Raw genomic sequence first — 14,353 nt, 5'->3', positions numbered from 1 at the left:
TAGTACCACATGTCTACTTCAACCAGTCACTTGCATGCATTCTCTGGGGTTGATTTTGGTCCATAGTCCATACGGATATCACACAGTTGCTGCAGATTTTTTGGATGTGAGTCTCCTGTTCTACCACATCCCAAAAGTGCTCCATTGGATTGAGATCTGGTGACTGTGGAGGCCATTCGATTATGGTAAACTCATTGTCATGTTCAAGAAACCAGTTTGAGATGATTTGAGCTTTGTGACATGGCACGTTATCCTGCTGGAAGAAGCCATCAGAAGATGGGTAGACTGTGCTGTGGTCATAAAGGGATGGACATGGTCAGCAGCAAGAAAATATCCCACACTCCATTATATTACCACCTGTACCATTGATACAAGGCAGGATGGATCCATGCTTTCATGTTTATGGCAAATTCTGACCCTACCATCTGAGTGTCAGAGCAGAAATCAAGACTCATCAGACCAGGCAATGTTTTTCCATTGTCCATTTTTGGTGAGCCTGTGCGAATTGTAGCCTCAGTTTCCTGTTCTTCACTGAAAGGGCACCCGGTGTGTCTTCTGCTACTGTAGCCCATCTGCTTCAAGGTTCGACGTGTTGTGTGTTCAAAGATGCTCTTCTGCAAACCTCGGTTGTAACAAATAGATATTTGAGTTGCGTTTCTATCAGCAGGGATCAGTCTGGTCATTCTCCTCTGACTTCTGACTAGAAGTCTAGACATTTTGGCCCACAGAACTGCCGCTTACAGAATATTTTCTCTTTTTGGACCATTCTCTGATAACCCAAGAGATGGCTGTGCCTGTGAAAATCCCAGTAGATCCACAGTTTTTGAAAATCTCAGACCAGCCCGTCTGGCATCAACCCCCAAGCCTTGCCAAAGTCACTTAAATCACCCTTCTTCTTCTTCATTCTGATGTTCAGTTTGATCTTCAGCAGATCGTTTTTTGACCATGTCTACATGCCTAAATGCACTGAGCTGCTGCCATGTGATTGGCTGATTAGATATTTGCATTAACGAGCAGTTGAACAGGTGTCCCTAACCCAACAAATCAAACACAAATATTGAATTATATTAGCAGACATTTTGCCAGTGCCCAATTGTTTTATTTTATTATAAATTAATTTCTAAAATTACTTTTTACAGCTTTTATTGTACAGGTCTAAAAATGCTTGCTAAGGGCACTGTCCACTATGGTGCACTTGATGTGGACTTGCACTATCGGGGCCTTTGCTGAAGCATGTCCATGAAATCCACGACAACGCAAGAGACACCTCAATGCCACCACTGGTACAGTCTCAACAGTGCATGTAAAGTGTTCTTCCCCTGGTTTTGATTACTGACAACCAATCAGATTTCCAGCAAGCTAGCTACTCAAAGCCTTCAGACTGACCACGAAACAATCTAACCTACTGCTAAAGGCTCTGTATCACTCTCTCACTCTTTTTATTTTCAAGAGACTCTCAAGGATTGAAACTCTATCTCGCTGCTCTATAGGGTTGCTAGTCCTGACATCTTTCTTGTAATGGATCTCTAATAGGTAAAGAGCTAAGAAAGAGGAAGCGGAGGCCCTTTTCTGTTCTACTCAGCGGAACCCATGCAGACGCTCTCAAACCCTCTCTGGCCTTGGTCTAAATTCATTTAGAACCACTTTCGGTCAATGGCCAGCTAATAAACGTCTGGTAAATGTAGCTAAGTTTAAAAGCCGCTATTAAAATCCACAACGGACCCAGAGCCAATCAATGACTGTGAAATCTTTCAGTGCAGCTAGCTCACGTTGCGCATCGCGCGCCTCTTTAAATTGATGCGTTCGGGGTACAAAGTGATTTGGTTACGGCCGATTTGGCGCTTTCAAATGAGAATATACTTTCCGTTAAGGGGTGGAAGGAAAATACAATTTTAGAGAGGCACGAAGACACACAAAGAGAGATGAGAGAGAAGGGAAAGATGGGGAGAAGTACGCCACTGGGCTGGCCTGGGGTCAGTGCCATGAAGTGAAAAACAAAAGAAAGAGAAAAACCAGCAGAGAGGAGGTCTCAGGTCTCCTCCTGAGAGGATGCAGGCCACCTGTGCAGAATCCTTGATTACACTAGTAAAAAGTAAAGCCAGTTACACACACACACACACACACACACATGCTCTCTCTGAGTCAAACTAAAATAGAGATACAAATCCAAACAAAATCTGTGAGCTTTGCAACAGGTGAAGCAAGATAAACTGATATATAATATGTATGTTTATGTATATTATTACAATTAGCACTCGGGAATCACAAAATGTTCACCTTAAGACAGCGCGACACAGGAAAAAACATTAATACATTTATTCAACAAGGATGTATTAAAATCAAAAGATTTCTATTTGAAATAAATGCTGTTCTTCTGAACTGCTATTAATCGAATAATCCTGTTTTTTTATGGTTTCCACAAAATATTAAAGGTGCACTATGTAAAATTTTTGCAGTAAAATATCCAAAAACCACTAGGACAGAGTTTTATATTTTGTTCAGTTGAGTACTTACAACATCCCAAATGTTTCCAACTATTTGTAAATCTTGAGAAAATTGCTATTTTAACCAAGGAACCGGGACGTGTGAGGAAACCGCCTGTCAATTGCGTCCTATCTGCGTTATCCTCGGTTTCCGTGTTATTTTGCAGAAACGCTTTACTCTCACTGCAACAAGTGTCATAGCAGCTGCTGAGCGAACGCACAGAGTAACGTCACAACATCATTTTCAACACACTCAGATGTATCTAATATGATAAACAGAGCTGCGTTACCTCATACTCATGACCGGAAAAGCGGAAGTGGCGACTGTGGCATAATAAAAGTCCCGCTGCTCACGAGGCGTGTGTTCCGCTCTTCTTATTAACAATCGCTCCAGCGGCCTTGCTCAGCTCCACAACACTCGGTCCTGCTCTGCTTCATACTACAGTAACGTTAATAATCACATCCATGAACATGAGTCCTATCCCGATTCTTTTCCACCGGCTGTGAGGTGAAGACCACATGTCCCAAGATTCTGCGCTCAAACGTGGCGTCATCAAACTACGCCCTTTGTTTTGAATAGGCGACCTCTAGCGGACGGAAAAGTTACATAGAGCAGCTTTAAGCAGCACAACTGTTTTCAACATTGATAATAATAATTAAAAAAGCCCTAAATCATCATATTAGAATGATTTCTGAAGGATCATTTGACACTGAAGACAGGAGTAATGATGCTGAAAATTCAGCTTTGCCATCACAGGAATACATTACATGTTGAAGTAAGTTACAATAGAAAAAAAGTTATTTTAACAGTTACTGTATTTTTAATCAAATAAATGCAACCTTGTTGAGCATAAAATGCTTTCAAAAACATTTAAAAAAATTGACTCAAAAGTTGCGAAAGCAGTGTATCTCCAGACAGAAAGACAGATGATAGACAGACAGATAGATAGATGCTAGTATCTATCTATCAACATCAGTAGGTTAACCAATAAACTGTGCATCCCTAAAAATAGCAGAAGCATCCCTATAGAAACACTGGCACTTACATTCCATCAATACTCCAGGACACATGATCCGTTCATAAGTATGTCATATCTGGAATATATACAATCCAGCACTAATATGTAAGTCATACCTGAATCTTCAGGTACATATTAATGGAGTGAAGCACTGCAGTTTACCCATGACAGCCCTGATCACAGCTTAACCCATGACAATAACCACACACACAATACTGCGTTGTTAACGGCGGGAGGGGAACCCCACCACCACAACAATACAAGTGCACACACAGCGTCACACGGCCATCACAACCACAACATCCATGAGACTCGCTCTGTTAGACACACACCTACACGCACAGCAAGAGTTTTAATGGTAAGCCTGCGTTATTAATTAAATAAAAGCTCCCTGAGGGAGAGGAGGGGGTGTGAGGATTGTGTGAATTTAATCAGCGCACATTCAATAACAGCATCAGAAGACTGGATGGGCAGAGAGACTGAGAAACAGAGTGGTAATGTCATGCTGTGTTGCCGTAGCGCACTCTTTCAGCTTGTGGCACGATGCGATGCAACAGAACTTCATTACATTAGTGAAGTTATAATGAGTGGTTTAAACTAGATCACATTATAATCAACAATGCAGTCTACACTGCAAGCGAGCTGTGCAATGCAACAAAACTAGACCGCACCTATTATACAGTAATCAGCAAAGTGCAAGGGAAGCAAGGATTGATGAAATTACAAATAAAGCATTCAAAAATAACACCAATCCATTGTTAAAGTTAATTATAATGTACAGTACAAAAAAATAATTTAATCTTGCAATTTGATAAAGACTGCATTTATTAAATTATTAATGTTTTTAAAGATTAATTTTAAGTGAGTTTTAGATGACGGCAGAAATAAATAAATGTAAAAATAGAAAAAACTGAGCATGCATACTTAAGAATGCAATAATGGATGGTAAAAAAAATATCTGATAACCTCCGTTAACCAATATGTACGGAGCCCCTACAGGGATATGGTGATTGAAAAAAATATTAGAAGCGAGGAATATTTATATTTCAAAGTCTTTGCGTTCTCTTGCAAATGTTTTGCGTTCCCCCCGAGAAACTTTGCAAGCGAAAATCAATAAAGAATCTCACGCTCACATGATTCAGATGAAAGATCTACGTTCTGGCCCATAAGTTCCAGAAACCTATGCAAAAAATTAACGTTTACTCATTAGAGCACCACCTTGTGTCCAGTTCTTACAAAATCATGTCAAGTTTACGACTTGGGGGGTTAGATACCAGGTGAGCAACTGCCATTGAGATGAATGGATAACGGCTGTCGGATAGCACTCTACAGAAATGACAGATGTTCTTGACACTGCTTGTAGTGATGTGACACGGCAACTATATTGGTCCCATTACAATTAACAAGCCTACACTGCAAACACGCATTTGTGAAGTAATGGCAGCGATACAATTTTCTTGCTTTGTGTTGCCCTTTCACAATATGAATGGTGTATTTGTGGGATGGAGGGAAAAGAGAAAGGGCAGAAAGGTATCCATGGGACCTGGTCTGTTTCTCCCACCCGTCTTTCTCTATTATCCGTCAACCTCTTTTAAAGAGATGCTTTATTGATTTTCTCATGCGTGGTAGAGCCGTGGCTTACCAGGGGGGTTTTCTCTCTCTCTCTCTTTCGAAGTGCTGCTATACAATGATAATAAAAAGAGTTTTTCTCTCTATGGCTGCCATTTTTTTTTTTTTTTGAGAAGGAACTTTGCTTAATAGGCGCAAAAAAATAAGCTCCTAGATAAACTGTTCCATGTGTGCTGGAGAGGTGAAAGAGAGAGAGAGAGAGAGAGAGAGAGAGAGAGAGCGAGAGCAAGGCAAAGGAAAAGAGAGAAGGAGCAGGCAGCACGTGGAAAGGGTCTATTACAAACACACAGGAGCACTCGGCATGAGGATCCAAGGGAGAAAAGACTCACTGGAGGGAAAAGAGATGGAGAGAGGAGCAGAAAGAGAAGGAGTGACTGAGGAGATTGATGCTGTATTTGCTGTCTGCTGGTTTGCCGTTATCTCTGTTTCTCAGGTCCAGAGTTTATGGGAGCTCCCATGCTTTGCTCCTCTATCTTCCTCTCTCTGTCGCCTCTTCTGGAAAGAAATGCTCTCTTTCGCAGTTTCCATTTAAAGTACTTTACATACTATATTGCCAAAGCATCAATATAAAAAAAGAATAAAAAAAGAAAACATTAGAAAAATACAATCTTAAAACATATTACAAATATAAAATAAAACTAAATTGAATTAAAATAAAACCAAAATGATCAATAAAAAATAGCACCGAGTTGCGTCATTATTTACTCATCCAAACACAACACATGACTTTATGAGGAATATCCAGGCCACTCTTTTCCATGAATAAAGACGTGGGCTGTCAAACTTCAAAATGACAAAACGCAACATAAAAGTATCCCGTTCCATGGAAGAAATAAAGTCATACAGGTTTGGAACAACTTGAGGGTGAATAAATAATGACAGATTTTGTTCATTTCTGGCTGCACTATTGCTTTAAGAATACTCTATTGCACAGACAACATTGAATATGATGATCGCAGTGGTTTCTGAGGGTGTGCAGCTCAAATATGAATTGTGCAGATGCATATCTATCCTCCCCCAGTAGCATTTGCATTTGATCTCTCTCTTTCTTGCTATTTTATATTAGAATGCTGTCTCTATCTGCATAGTCTTTCTCTCTCTCTCTCTCTCTCTCTCCGAGTGACAGAGCTAGTGTGGCAGTGTGTGAGAGGCGCAGCAGGAGGTGTGCAGCATGTAGCAAACCAGGGTTAAAGGTCGTCCTGCAGAAGATGGGGGGAGGGTGAAGGGCTAAGCGCTCGCACACACTGCCTCACCAGGGTCTAATGGCCTCAGCAACAGCCTCACTATTGTTACTCCATCCTGTGGGTCTTGCACATCTGGGGGGGATCTGCTTTGGGGATCAAGCAGTAGAAACGGGCAGAGGAACCCGCCTTACACCAGGAGGCAGCGGTGTTGGGGTGGTCCGGGCCTGTGCGGGGAGACTTTTGTGGACGTATCTCCCGAGGGAGGGGGGAGGGCTAAGGGAAGGGGGCCGAGCCCAGCTGTGGAGCTGTTTCCCTGGCTGTTTTTCTGCCCCAATGGCAACCCACAGCCACTTTTATTGTGTGTGTGAATGCTGGTGTGCTTGACTGTTTGTTCCTCTGGTGTTTCCTGCTGCTAACGGTTCAATCTTCAAGTCACACGGGAAGGAATTATGTTAAAGGGCGAAACAATGCCAAAATGAGTTAGATTGCTACATTTTCTAGAGAAACATCGGGCAAAAACATGTTGTTGCACTGCAATACTCCTGCACTGTTGTGCGTGGTTGAAAGGGCATCGCTAAGCAATTGCAAGCCTATATCCATATATATATAAAGCCTATATCCAATGTAGATACCGGTCCCTTCTACAAGTCTACAAATATACATACTGCTTTAACGAAATTAGATCCCAGTGACTTGCAATTCACTGACAAAAAAAAACTAATATGTAACTGAATGACATGAAGTAAATGACCCTTAAAAAGTAATGCACATCTAAACAAGACACATCATTCATGTCTGTTAAGACTGCACAATTCAGAGAAAAAATCTAGCTTTGATTTTTATGATAAAAATTGTGATGGTGATTTAAAGCTACACTGTGTAACTTTTTTAGCTTATTATTAGCTAAAAACACTTAGTTCTTTCAAAAATATATGTGCTCATTAATGTATATTTACTTATTTCAAGTAATAAAGTATTCTCGTAAGTTTATAATATGCCATTGAAAATACATACGGGTGAGGGGTTCGAATGCGAGTCGCCATGTTGCCCCTCCATCTTGAAAGTACATTAGCCAAAGAGGGACATACCCGTAAATTCAAGCTTCGCCTTTCGCGTTTAAAAAACTCGATGGCACCGTGTCGAATGTGGATAGGGTTGCCACCTTTGGTGTGGCCAAATAAGGGACACCCATTCACGACCACCCCCCCCCCCCCCCCCCCCCCCCCACGCACAAATTAGCTCCTGTACTACTTATTGTGAAATATATTTGTTTATATCAGTATTCTCCACACTGCAAAATCCTTGTGTGTTTATTGAACTATGTGTGACCTATGTAAAATACAGAACAAATCGCGTCCCGTATTGGTTTCAGTTCTGCAGTGTTTGTTTGTAGGGCTGCACAATTTGTCAATAATTTTATCATTTATTTAAAATGTATTAAAATATTTACAATTTATATATCAATATGGCTATAAATTGATATATAATATAAATATTGATATACTGTAAACTAATGTTAACAGTATTATTATTTTTATTTTTAGTAGTATTACTAAATAAAAACAAAATAAATATTACCACAGTAATATTTCACTGTAAAATAAAATATATATATTTTACATCAACTGTGAAATTACAATATCAATATTTAAAACTGTTGACCTTTTTTAAATTTTCAAATTCAAACCATAGAACTTATTTTTTGAAAGAAAACCGCTGGGAGCCCTTAAAGCTTCTCATTACAAGTTTAGGAAGATGTTAGCGCATGTTGCGTTCCCAAATGCACGTTTAAATGACCTAAACTCAAAGAAAAAGCAGAGCTGGAGTTCATGTCCAGCAGCATTTACTGTGAACTGAACTGCTCTCGGACGCTCAAACACCGGCGAATAATAGGCTTCACTCTGAAACACGCAGTCGCTGTGCCTTTATTTCTTTCATTAATCCCAGTCTTCGCAATATGATAATTGCACTCATACCGCAATCTCTGTTTTATTATCATTAATCGCGCAGCCCTAATGTCCATATTGCACAAATGGTGTGGGACGCATTATGTACTAAAGTTTAATGCCTAGGCTTATGGGTTGTCTTAATTCTAGCACTACTAATAATATGAACGGTAAAGACTGAAAAACCCCCAACTGCTTATTTGTGCAGATGGGTTTAAAACACTGCAATGTTAAAACACATTACAGCCTGAAACCGACTAGAGATTTCACCGTTCCAACTCCATTGTGTGCAACAATACACTTAGGCAAATACATTTGGCTTTTGGGGAGAAAAAAAACACCCATTAATTCAGGGCAAAGGGGGATATGAAGCACCCAAACCAGATGTAAGCTCAGTAAACAACCTGAGCCCGAGATGCATTCGGGCAAACATCTGTTAGGAACGCACGAGTGAGAGACAGAAAAGCAGCGAGAGAGGAGAAAAGCTGCACTTGCTCAAAGCAAAAGCACAGACATGTGATTGCACTTCTAAATAACATTTCTGTAAACACAATTTCCAAAAGGACATTTGGAACTGGCTCGCACAAAAGGAAATCATTGACTGACCGTTTTAATGCAGTTCAGCTCCTACCTGTGGCTGCCAGGCTTTGAATGGAGAAAAACAAAAAGCTGTCCCTAATTTTAGGATGGATTGAAAGAAAAGCCATGCAAACACAAATGCATAAAGTCACTCTCATATACAACAAATGCACAGCTTGAAAAAATCACTAGCAGAGCCTGTGGGGAAGGACACTAAAATAGCAGATGGTCGATACTGGTCATTTGCTAGCAAACGAGAGGGCCTACGCTCTCCACCTTTCCCCTCTGCGCGGCCTCCATATGCAGCTCATAAAAGACACGCAAAACTGGCCTGATGGATCCATCTCAGCACCAGGAAAACGAGCCCCTGGGCTGAAGAAGGAAAACGGGGTACGCTACCGAAAACGGAAATCGTGGGCCGATGAGGTATAATACTACAATAAAACTGGCCTGCGGAAGAAATAAACTTGTAGAGTAAATGATGACAGAATTATCTGTTTAAATGTTTGTCTATCAAAACTTGATTTTTCTAAAACTTGAACAGTCAAAAGCCTGTATCACTTTCACAGCTCTGTGCGGATGTGTTTCTCCACCTCTGGCCCACAGCTGCGCGCACACAGGCAAACACACACACACACACATCATTCCAATATGTGTAAACACACTGGGGGATGGTGGAAAAAAGCACTACCCTTAACACCAATGCACACAAGCTGCCCTTCCATCCACACACACTCACGAACACACACGCAATCTCTTCTATATTTGCAGTGCTGCTCTTAAAACACTCTTCCCCTTCCTCTTATCTAAACATCACCCATGTCCATCGCCAGCCCCTGCTGATTTCACTCACCCGTCTCACCAGACGAGGCATCCGCCTGCGTCCACTTCAGATCACGGACTCTCCTTGACTGCATGGACTCTCTCCACTTTTACACATCACTCCTGAGACTCCTGGAGTACCATTGTACTCATTACGAATACAGGTGGAAGCCAGGAAACAGAGAGACTAACTAGAGGCAGAGAGGAAATGGCATATAGGAGCGCACACTGATGGAGAATAATGAGGGTTCTAGTCGAAGGGGTCGCAGTCAATACGCACGGCCACCACACATGAACTCCCAGCAGAGAAAGGGGGACAAATAACCCTTGTGCGAGTGTATATAGGGAACACACCTCACAATAAGCCAGAGGACAGAAGGTGTTACACAAGGCGAGGCATCGTGTTCGTCAATTGATTTCTATTCATTCGGTGTAGAAGCGTTTCAGGGAAACTGTCACGTTGGTTAGCTGCTTGCGCTAATTGAACGACAGAGTCCGCAAAACCGCACTGTTATAACAAGACCCAAGGCCAGAACATTTGCCTCATGATGTCAGGGATGTAATCCAATAATTCTTTCATGTGATACGAGTTCCTGCAGGGGCAGATAGCAAGTGCTCAGGACGACTTTGAAAAGAGGCTTTTGAATTCCATACAGGTACTCCCAGTATGGCTCTGTGCAATCTGCATGTTGTTGACATTATAATGCGCTTTTGACGCACTTCAACTGAGAATTTTGACTGCGTTTGCGATGATGATCCATTTAACGTGGATGGTTTATACCTGACATTTTACCATGAATGCATCTTTTCAGTTGCATAAAAAGTCAAATCGTGGTTCGGATCTGGTTGAACAGCTTTTTAAGCTCAAGGATAGCACTTATTTTCGAATAAATGAACACTGTAAACGTGAGCATGCCGTCTGAGCCTTTCAAATTCGTACATTGATTGAAGTAACGGGTTTATTTAGTCATGTTAAATCATTTCTTTGAACTGAATCAAACTGGTTCATTTAGATGTTACCCCATGAAGAACATTTTTTACATCAACCGACCTCTCTTTAAAGAGTCTGATATCAAAGTCTTAATTTTAGGAGTTGGAATTCAACATTCCAGATTCCAGATTCCAGACAATGATGATCAGAATATTAATAGCTTTTCCTTTCCTTGCGAATCCCTCATGTCAATGTACTAAACCCTGTATGGGAATCTGTGTGTGTGTGTGATTCAGTTTTAGGTACTATTGACTAAGGAAGGATGCGAGTCCATTGTGGCACAACAATGAGAAGATCTCCCCTCCAGGAGCCCAATTTGACTCTCAATGGGTTTGAGGAACATCTGGGCTGAAGGGGTGACAGTGTATGGGCCCTCAGCAAGCTATTCCCTGCCAGTTGCATTTAATGCGGGAACACTGTCCAGGACAGACTGGAAACAAACATGAATGGAGCACAATTATACAGTTACTGCTGTCCTCTCCTTTCACTGTTCATTAACAGACAATGACAGCCCTACGTCACAATAATAAAGAGCTTTGTTTGAGGCTTCCAGTCTCCTATGCTTCCAGTCACAGTATGAATCACTATAATGGACAATCAATTGTTCTTGGATGAGATGATACACAGTGACCTCACTATTCTACATACATACAAAAACAATCTATGAAATCCCATTCACATCCATTGTTCTCAACCATACACCTTTTGTTATTCAAATTTTTTGGGGGTCCTCCGAAATAAAAATCTATAATTTACTCACCCTTGTGTCATTCCAAACCTATGACTTACTTCTGTAGAATATAAAAAAGAAAAAGTTTTGAAGTATGTTGGTACCAAAGTATGTTGGTTTTTCATGGACTTTAAATGGATTATAGAGACAAAAACTACAATGGAAGTCAATGGGAACCAAATAAGTATTGGTTACCAACATTCTTCAAAATATCGTTTGTGTTTTGCAGGGAAAAAAAATGACACGAGGGTGAGTAAATTATGACAGAATCTTATTTTTTTCCTTTTTTTGGGTGAACTATCCCTTTAAGACATGATTTGGACCATTTGAACTTCATAGCACCCCTCACAAAATGTGCACACACAAACACACACTTCGATATATATATATAGTCTGTAATCATGAACTCACCATCAATCCAAACCTTTATGACTGATTGATCTTTTCCATGTAGTAAAAATAAATGATAAAGATGATAATCCTCAAAAAGAGCACAAAATCACCACAAAAGTTTCATAAAAGTTGTCTTTTCAAAGACTCCGGAAAAACATACACAATAGGTTTATATGACAAACAGGCAAAAATGTAAGTCCTCACATTCATCCTAGCGCATATTGATGAATTCACAACAGTACGAGAGAACTACCTATGTCTATATCTCAATTTTTTTTTAATTCCATTCACAAAGTTTATCTGAATGGTTTGTTTACAAATCAGACTGATCTGATTCTCAAGTTCATTTAATCACTTTGCTGTTAACAGCTCAATAGAGGGGAAGATCACTGAATAATGACTTAAATTTCTGTCAACTCACACGACTGCTACTGCAAATCTTGGGATGTGTACCACACATACATCTTATTTTTGACTTGACATCTTCAGTCTCGTTGTATTGTCAGTGCATGGAAAACAGTGATTTTCCAAAATGTCTCCTTTTGTGTTCCGCAGTGGAAAGAAAGTCATAAGTTCTTGGAGCGACATAAAGGTGAGTAAATTACAGTATTTATTTTTTATTTTTTAGTTGAACTGTCTTTGACTATTTCTTTGCCTGAATGAGCACCCAGCCTATGAAAACACCAGTCCACTTCATGCTGTAATTACTGTAATCTCCAGTATGCAGTGCGCACTTATTTCATTATAGACTACCAGTCACAAGAAAAGAAGGAAAAGAAGGACTCTAGCACTCCGTAGGCTATGTGTCACAGCACGAAAACATCTGTTGGTGGTCAATCTCCAGCACGATTGTGTGATTTTGAACTTCACTTTTAGGCTAGGCTATATGATTCCAAATAACACCACCATCGCTTATTACCATATACCTGTGTCACTAAATAGCGTTAAACCTCAGAGAGAAGCGTTTTATTGTGCTGCGAACGTGGCAGGAACGTTGTAATTGCACAAAAAGTGCTGAGGTTGTTCTTTAAATATATAGAATCCCATCAAATGTGCAATAAACAGTCAGCGTTTATTCCCTCCCTCATCTGGCACATAGGCTAAAGATTTTAGTCTTATTTATTTGCCCGTTGAGATGTGAGAGACCAATTAAAACCGCATTGCGTTTTCGCCAAAGTGACACAAACTGCCATCTACATTTATTACAATCATCTTTAGTGAGGGTTTAAAAACTTATCTAAACAATATGGCAACAGTTGGAGCTCCGCCGACTGAAAGAATGACCGACTTAATGACGGTATCAAATATCCTTTCCACCCCCATCGCGTTTACAATAAACGACATTTAAAAAAGCAATAATTACGTGACGTTGTGACGTCAACTTATAACAGAACGGAACGCTGCAATAATAGAACACTGCAAAAAATCCAGATGTATTAGTATTGGAGGCGTCAAACTTACCTCTGGCGAGTCGGTGCGTAACGCTCACGGACTGTCAGCGCGTCCGAAAACGCACGAAAACGCACACAGCGCTTGGTCTCAGAGAGCCACCATTTCAAAACGAGCCCAACAAATCCCACATTTTCCAAAGAAAGACTCAGCTCCTTGTGTTTTCCCGCATGCTTGCTTTCTTGACGGTTAGGAGAGCGAGCGAGCGACGGTCTGTGTCGGTTTACGCAGCGCAACTCTCTCCGTTCACTCCCTTTGTAGTAGTTCTAGAGAGCGAGGGTGTATTAAACACGTCCAGGTCCACTTCTTCAAAGCGGTTCCCCTCCGTGTAATGCAGCAACTTGAACCCCGCGCCCTGCTAAAGTGAAGCTCTGTGAGAGAGAGACAAAGGTGCTTAGCGGATGGGAAGCGCAGCTCCAGTACGCCACACACACTGCACTGGAGGATATACTGCCTCCTGATGGGTATCGGGAAAGCGATGAGGCGGACCGGTGGCTCACAAAAGCAGTACAAACAGGTCTCCGCCCCAATCTCCCCTGTCCTGTACGGGAACGGGGCCGGAATATCATCATAATAAAACGAAGTGAAGCATTTGTCATTCTCTAATGGGCTTCTGTACTACTGTAGCCTACTACATTATTTTAATGACTTTTTCTAACACTTTACAGTTACCCTTTCTGGTATATAGTAAATGTAAACAATACGAATTAAGTACACATACTTATTTATATTGTAACATGGACACTGTAATACAAACTCAAATAAAAAATGCTACTAATTTTAAAGGAAAAAAAAATTAAATATAGCCTAAGCTACTACAGTAAAATCTTGAGTTAAGTTACCTTACAATTACAGTGACAATTATTCGATTTAACAGGATAAAACGTGTAATTTAACAATAACAAATGTAAGGTTTTAGAATAATTTACATTTCAAATATATATTCAATAGTAAAAATATTGTTAAAAATAATCTGATAATATTCTATAATAATAATATTATAGTTGTTTAAATTATATATATATATTATATGCTTCAATAGGCTATATGTTAAATATATAAGGTTTGTTGTGAATTATGAATTAAAATACCTTAACAGACAGACAGACAGACAGACAGACAGACAGA

The 14,353-nt window shown here is 40.3% G+C and overlaps 1 protein-coding gene across 1 annotated transcript in view; it reads right to left on the bottom strand.

Annotated features, from left to right (window-relative positions):
* The window catches only part of sema4c (sema domain, immunoglobulin domain (Ig), transmembrane domain (TM) and short cytoplasmic domain, (semaphorin) 4C), an 81,080-nt gene extending 67,415 nt beyond the window's left edge, over nt 1-13,665 (bottom strand). The window contains exon 1 of the mRNA XM_079814817.1: nt 13,238-13,665. The gene's annotated coding sequence lies outside the window, so the exon portion shown is untranslated. The remainder of the gene's footprint in view (nt 1-13,237) is intronic.
* Between the last annotated feature and the right edge of the window lie 688 nt (nt 13,666-14,353).

Source organism: Gobio gobio (assembly GCF_949357685.1).
Source record: "Gobio gobio genome assembly, chromosome: 4".
NCBI classification, from domain to species: Eukaryota; Metazoa; Chordata; class Actinopteri; order Cypriniformes; family Gobionidae; genus Gobio; species Gobio gobio.
This window is presented reverse-complemented; position numbering and strand designations above follow the sequence as displayed.